The sequence below is a fragment of the Mustela nivalis genome (genome assembly GCF_964662115.1).
Source record: "Mustela nivalis genome assembly, chromosome: X".
NCBI classification, from domain to species: domain Eukaryota; kingdom Metazoa; phylum Chordata; class Mammalia; order Carnivora; family Mustelidae; genus Mustela; species Mustela nivalis.
The window spans coordinates 73,547,450-73,554,971 of record NC_139040.1 but is presented as its reverse complement, the minus strand read 5'-3'; the positions used below and the strand labels follow the sequence as shown (position 1 = coordinate 73,554,971).

Below are 7,522 nucleotides of genomic sequence, written 5' to 3'. Positions count from 1 at the left end.
CTAACCCACTCTTAAGAGTGCAAGGTGCCAGCTTTTGCTTTGCTTTGCCGAGATGGCTGTACTTATGTCAGGGCTAGACTCCAGGTGGGTACAGCCTTGTTTTTCTTGGCCTTCACACCTGGATCTGGTTTCTGGGACTTGTTTTTAAGTCCCCTGGGGGAGGGGAGCAGGGACAGTAAAATAGGTCCTTACAAGATCTCATTTACAATTCTGGGAAGGCAAAGAGAAAACCATTTACAGATCATCTAATCTAAGAAAACTTTGCCCTTTTAAATAGAGAGAAAAGCAGCCTTTCTATACCAGTGTCTGTCCTTTTTTTTTTTTTTTAAGTGTGCATCCTTAAGATATGAGTTTTCTGGGTTTCCCTCCCATCATAAATGATGTCTCAGACAAAGGGAAGGGGAGATCTTTCAGCTGCTGTCCTGCTCGCGTCCCTTGCGGGAACTTAGGAGCGTCTTAGCTAAGGTCTGTCCGTATAAACCCCGGACCAGGCTACTCCATGGAGTAGCTGCATAATTGCTGCCATGGCCCTCCTGGTCAAGGATGCAAGAAAATTGTCTCTGGGTCAAAATCTCACCTTGACCACCACCCACGCTATCGAGGGCCTTCTCTGGACTCCACCAGACCGGTGGATAACAAATGTCCTAGTGATGGGGTATCAGGCCCTCCTCCTCAATGAACCAAAAGTGATCTCCCAGCCTCAGGCGGTGCTAAATCCAGCCACGTTGCTACCAGAGGTGCTGGCTGACCACCCACGCGACTGCGGGAAGGCCCAGCCCAAGTCACAGGAATAAGGTCGGATCTCAGAGACACTCCCCTCCCAGATGCGGAAATGACTGTTCAGAGACGGGAGTAGCTACATGGTCAATGGAAAGAGGTATGCGGAGGCTGCCGTGGTTTCTCCTGAGCAGGGACTCTGGATAACGGCCCTGCCACACAGGACCTCAGCGGAAAACGGAGCTGATTGCATTCACCAAGGCACTACTAGAGATGGCCAAGGGGCCCGATGTACACCCTGCTTAAACAAGGCGTTGTGGTTTGTCTTGGAAGGAGCCACATCCTCGCCAACCCAGGGACTTGGTTTGGATGCATGCTGCCAAGTGGGAAACTTGGAGCCTCGCTGGAAGGGACTGTTTACTGTCATCCCGACCACCCCCACGGCGATGAAAATAGAAGGCATTGGGGCCTGGATTCACGCGGGTCACATCAAACGAGCCAAGGATGAGGACGCCCCCCAGAGGTGGATGCTGCTGCTGATGGACCCCGCTGATCATGGACTAAAGCTAAGACTCAGAAACAATGAGTTCATTGAGTTCATTGTTGCTTCTATTGTTAAAGTATAGGTGGGAAATATAGACAATTAGGGCTTGACATACTATTTCTAAAAAGGGGGTGCTCTGCATAGCCCTAGGAGAGAAATGCTGTTTCTGGGTAAACCACTCTGGAATCATTAAAACAGTCTGGCAGCTGTTAAAAAAGGGATGTAGAACTGGCTGAAAAGTCAGATTTGACTAATCTCCAAAGAAAAGGGGAGAATGTAAGGGCCTATTCAGCCAGAGCATCCCCACCCCAGTTGAACTGCAATTTTGCTGTAAAGCTTAAATTGACCTTGCCCCCCCAGGGGAACTTATTTAAAAGCAAGTCCGGGAAACCAGTCCCACGTAACAAAGTCCAAGTACAGGGGTGGGTTGGGCCAGGTGGAGGTATTCAATCAGTGGGGGATGCATACTGTCTCCCTGGTTACCAAGGAGTATAGGCCCTGCCCTTTGGGAGCCTTTTGGGCGCCAATCCCAATCAAGGTGTAATAGGCTGGTTTAAATGTCTACGAGGGTAAATTGTAACTCAATTGGTCACCTAGCATCACTGTGGAGTTTCCTGTGTGTGTTAAAATCTCATTGGCCACCTGTGAGTAGCCAGGCCTGACCGCATGGTCTTTGCCCTTAAAAGCTAGTCTGTGAAACAGAGAAGGGTTGCCCTCTCTTTGTAAGAGGTGCGGCCCGAATGTTCGGTTAGATTCCTGATGCTTGGCGCGAAATAAAGCCTTGCTTGACCTTCAAAACAAAAACAAAAAAACAAAAAACAAAACCCTGCAGCTGTGCTTAGCCAGCTAGCTCCACCCTCTGGGTGTGAGATGACCTGGGACACTGCTTTTTCTTGCTTCTTTGTGGGACTCTTATCCGCAGGCAGGTAGTTGGGCTCTTCTGTGTTCTGTTCTACTTCCACAGGTATATCTTGGAATGGGACCAGCATCTCTTCTCCAATTTCACTTTTCACAACATGCTGAGCCTTCATATCCTTGATTGATGCTATTACTGATGCCAAGGCCTCTGCTTTCAAATCCAAATGGATCCACACTGAAAGCATCCGTAGACAAAAGGACAAGACTGATACAAAGTGAAGGTCAAACAAAGCTTTATTTCACGCCAAGCATCGAGAATCAAACTGACTGTCCAGGGCCATCTCTTGCAAAGAGGCAACCCCTCCCAGTCTCACAGACTAACTTTTATAGAGTAAAGGCCATGTGGTTGAGCCTGGCCACACACAGGTGGCCAATTGAATTACATTCTACTCCATGATAGTCATCTAATTCAGCCTATGACCTTGGCTAGAATTGGTGCCTTTGTCTGGTGTCCAAAAGGAGGGGCTCACACTCCTTGGTGGGTAATACGTGTGCTTTCCCTTGTTTGGATGTTTCTACCTGGCCTGGCTCATCCTTGGCAGGTTGGGAGGTAATACATGTGCTTTTACTGATTGGACGTTTCCACCTGGCCGGACATGTCCTTGTATGTGGGCTCCACTATCAGGGACTGGTCAGTCATATTTCTCCAGTTTTGTTTCTAAGCGCTTTTCTCTTGGGGGGAAGGGGCAGGTTCAATCTAAGTTTACTGCATAAACAACAAAATGGCTCTCTCTGGCTAAGTAGGCCCTTACACACACCACACATCTTTGAATAGCCATTTGAAAAATAAAGCTAATAACACCTTTAATTTTTTTTTAACTTTAAAAATTTTTATTTTTTTAATTTCTTTTCAGTGTACCAGAATTCATTGTTTATGTACCACACCCAGTATCCCATGCAATACTTGCCCTCCATAATACCCACCACCAGTTTCACCCAACCTCCCATGTCCCGCCCCTTCAAAACCCTCAGATTGTTTTTTAGAGTCCATACTCTCTCATGGTTCATCTCCCACTACAATTTCCCCCAACTCCCTTCTCCTCTCCATCTTCCCATGTACACCTTTAATTCTTAACAAAGCTTCTTCACAGAGATTTGTCTGAGACATATCATCAAGACTATCTATGTACAAAACCACTGTTTTGGTACGTTTGTTTGTAGTTCCCAGAAAAAAACTGAGCTTTCCTTATTGTGAATTTACCATCTGCTCTATATGGAAAACCAAAAAATGTCATAAATTTCAGAAGCCAGCAGTTTTGTTTCTCCTGGAGTTGTAGTCTTCTATATAACATTGTGCAAGCTTAACATCATATGTTTTCCTTTCATCTTTTCTCTGTTGGCATGGCATTCTGCTAAGTACTAAAGAGTGAGCAAAGTAGAATGGACAACAGGGGGGTTGGGATGGTCCATAAACAAATAAGACCAGGCAGACATGTCTGATCCTGGACATTGTCTCTTCTATTTAATGTATCTGCTTCTAGATCCCATAGCTATTTAACTACTGAGAGATTATCGGGTTCTTCATTCATGGTGGAGGAGGAAGAATTCATCTGTTATGCCATACACATGAACAAAATCTTCTTAAATTTGTGCCAAACTTTTGGAGTCCAGAGCCTGTTGCACCATCAGGGCCATATCAACGAATGAGACAGAGGAACCCTGGAGCCACAGAGTGGGTCCCTCAATTAGTAACCATGGCCTCCGTGATGACAAAGGACCAGGTTAACTCTAGAAGCTGAAGAGCAAATTGTTGGATTGTTTAAATTAAATATATGTAAATAATTTTTGAAGCTAGGTGATGGGTTCACAGGGTTCACTTTACTATTCTTATTACTTTTGTATACTTTTGAAAATTCCCATATAGAAAAGTTTTTAAAACTTTTTAAAAAGTTTAAAAACTGTTGATAATAACTTCTGATGATTGTTTCTACTTCCTTGGTGTTAGTTGTGATCTCTCCCTTTTCATTCATAATTTTATGAATTTGGGCCTTCTCTCTTTTCTTTTGGATTAGTGTGGCCAATAGTTTATCGATCTTACTGATTCTTTCAAAAAACCAGCTTCTAGTTTCATTGATACATTCTACTGTATCTCTGGTTTCTACCTCATTAATCGTGATTATTCCCCTTCTTATGTGTGAGTTGTTTTGATTTGTTGTTGGTTCTCCAGCTCTTTAAGGTGTAGAGACAGCTGGTGTATTCTGGATTTTTCAGTTTTTTGAGGGAGGCTTGGATTGCTATGTATTTCCTCCTTAGGACCGACTTTGCTGTATCCCATAGATTTTGGACCGAAGTGTCTTCTTTCTCATTGGTTTCAATGAATTGTTTAAGTTCTTCTTTGATCTCCTGGTTGATGCAAGCATTCTTTTTTTTTTTAAGGTTTTATTTATTTATTTGACAGAGAAAAATCACAAGTAGGTGGAGAGGCAGGCAGAGAGAGAGAGAGAGAGGGAAGCAGGCTCCCTGCTGAGCAGAGAGCCTGATGTGGGACTCGATCACATCAGAGATCATGACCTGAGCCGAAGGCAGTGGTTTAACCCACTGAGCCACCCAGGTGCCCCGATGCAAGCATTCTTTAGTTTCCAGGTGTTTGAGTTCCTTCCAAACTTTTCCTTGTGATTGAGCTCCAGTTTCAAAGCATTGTGATCTGAGAATATTCAAGGAATAATGTCAGTCTTTTTGTAAGGTTGAGTCCTGATTTGTGACCCAGTATGTGGTCTATTCTGGAGATGGTTCCATGTACACTTGAGAATAATGAGTATTCTGTTGTTTTAGGGTGGAATGCTCTGTATATATTTATGGGGTCCATCTGTTACAATGTGTCATTCAATGCTCTTGTTTCTTTATTGATTTTCTGCTTCGATGATCTGTTTATTTCTGAGAGAGGCATGTTAAGATATCCTATTATTCCTATTATTAATGTATTCATATCAATATGACTCTTTATCTTGATTAACAGTTTTCTTATGTAATTAGCTGTTCCCATATTGGGGGCATAGATATTTACAATTGTTAGATCATTTTGGCGGATAGTGCCTAAGAATGATGTAGTGTCCTTCTGTATCTCTGACTACAGTTTTTAGTTTAAAATCTAATTTATCTGATATGAGAATCGCTACTGCAGCCTTCTTTTGAGGCCCATTGGCATGGAAGATGCTTCTCCATCCCTTCACTTTCAGTCTGGGTGTATCTTTAGGTTCAAAATGGGTCTCTTGTAGACAACATATGGATGCGTCCTGTCGTTTTAGCCAATCTGCAACCTTTTGCCATTTTATGAGCTCATTTAGGCCATTCACATTGAGAGTGATTATTGATAGATACGTTTTTATTGACATCGTGTTACCTTTGAAGTCTTTCTTTTCATCCATTTTGAATGTCAGTCTTGCCGGATAAAGTATTCTTGGCTGCATGTTCTTCTCATTTAGAGCCCTAAATATGTCTTGCCAGTCCTTTCTGGCTTGCTAGGTTTCTGTAAACAGGTCTGACGTTATTCTTATGGGCTTTCCTCTGTAAGTAAGGAGCCTCTTTGTCCTAGCAGCTTTCAAGAGATTATACCTACAATTATGATTCCTCAATTTGACTATCAGGTGCCTTGATGATTTTTTTGGAATCTATAATCTTGGGTGGAGACCTTTTGGCCTCTAGTACATGAATGCTGGTTCCATTTGCAAGATTGGGAAAATTTTTGTAGAACTTGTTCCACTATATCTTCTAGATTTCTTTCTTTTTCCTCCCCTTCAGGGTTTCCAATAATTCTGACATTGGAACGTTTCATGGCATCATTTATTTCCCTGATTCTGTTTTCATGGTTTCTAAGCTGTTTGTTCCAGGCTTCCTCCTGATCCTTTCTCTCTGTCTGTTTGTCCTCCAGATCACTAATTCTATCTTCTGTCTCAGTTACCCTAGCTTTGAGAGAGTTTAGATTAGATTAGAACTCATTGAGAGCATTGTGAACCTCAGCCCTGGTAGCTTTTAGCTCTGCCCTAACATTGTGAACATCATCTCTGGTTGCTTTCAGCTTGGCCCTAATCAATTCAGTTTGGTCATCCATGGCTTTCTCCACTAGCTATTGCCTGGATAATTGTTAGCCTGAATTCTCTTTCCGACATATTGTCTATGTTGATAGCCGTTAGCTCTGTTGCAGAAGGTCCATCCTCTGTATCTTTCTTCTGTTGGGCATTCCTCCTCCTAGTCATTTTGGTTGATACCCAAGATCTATAAAGAACTCCTCAAACTCAACACACACAAAACAAACAATCATATCAAAAAATGGGCAGAAAATGTGGACAGACACTTCTCCAATGAGGACATACAAATGGCTATCAGACACATGAAAAAATGTTCATCATCACTAGCCATGAGGGAGATTCAAATTAAAACCACATTGAGATACCACCTTACACCAGTTAGAATGGCCAAAATTAGCAAGACAGGAAACAACATGTATTGGAGGAGATGTGGAGAAAGGGGAACCTTCTTCCACTGTTGGTGGGAATGCAAGTTGGTACAGCATCTTTGGAGAACTGTGTGAAGATTCCTCAAGAAATTAAAAATAGAGCTTCCCTATGACCCTGCAATTGCACTCCTGGGTATTTACCCCAAAGATACAGATTTAGTGAAAAGAGGGGCCATCTGTACCCCAGTGTTTATAGCAGCAATAGCCACGGTCGCCAAACTGTGGAAAGAACCAAGATGCCCTTCAACAGACAAATGGATAAGGAAGATGTGGTCCATATACACTATGGAGTATTATGCCTCCATCAGAAAGGGCCAATACCCAATTTTTGTAGCAACATGGACGGGACTGGAAGAGATTATGCTGAGTGAAATAAGTCAAGCAGAGAGTCAATTATCATATGGTTTCACTTACTTGTGGAGCATAACAAATATCATGGAGGACATGGGGAGTTAGGAGGAGGGAGTTGGGGGAAATTGGAAGGGGAGGTGAACCATGAGAGACTATGGACTCTGAAAAGCAATCTGAGGGGTTTGAAGTGGCAGGGGGGTGGGAGGTTGGGATACCAGGTAGTGGGTATTATAGAGGGCACAGATTGCATGGAGCACTGGGTGTGGTGCAAAAATAATGAATACTATTATGCTGAAAATAATAAAAAAAATTTTTTAAAAGTTTAAAAGCTTTAAAAAAATTTTAAAATGTTTTAAAAAGACTTTTTTTAAAAAAAATTCTTTAAAAAAAGAAAAGTTTTTAAAAAGAAAAGGGCGCCTGGGTGGCTCAGTGGGTTAAAGCCTCTGCCTCTGCCTTTGGCTCAAGTCATGGTCCCGGGATCCTGGGATTGAACCCTGCATCAGACTCTCTGCTCGGCGGGGTGCCTTCCTCCCCGCCTC

The 7,522-nt window shown here is 42.9% G+C and overlaps 1 pseudogene across 1 annotated transcript; it reads right to left on the bottom strand.

The window, feature by feature from the left end:
• Positions 1 to 1,407: 1,407 nt before the first annotated feature.
• LOC309856606 (armadillo repeat-containing protein 1-like) lies at positions 1,408 to 3,613 on the bottom strand (annotated as a pseudogene). The gene is made up of 5 exons: positions 3,453 to 3,613; positions 3,242 to 3,278; positions 2,934 to 2,981; positions 2,087 to 2,354; positions 1,408 to 1,441 (listed from the first exon to the last, which is right to left on the bottom strand). The product of its transcript is annotated as an armadillo repeat-containing protein 1-like (transcript).
• Positions 3,614 to 7,522: the final 3,909 nt, after the last annotated feature.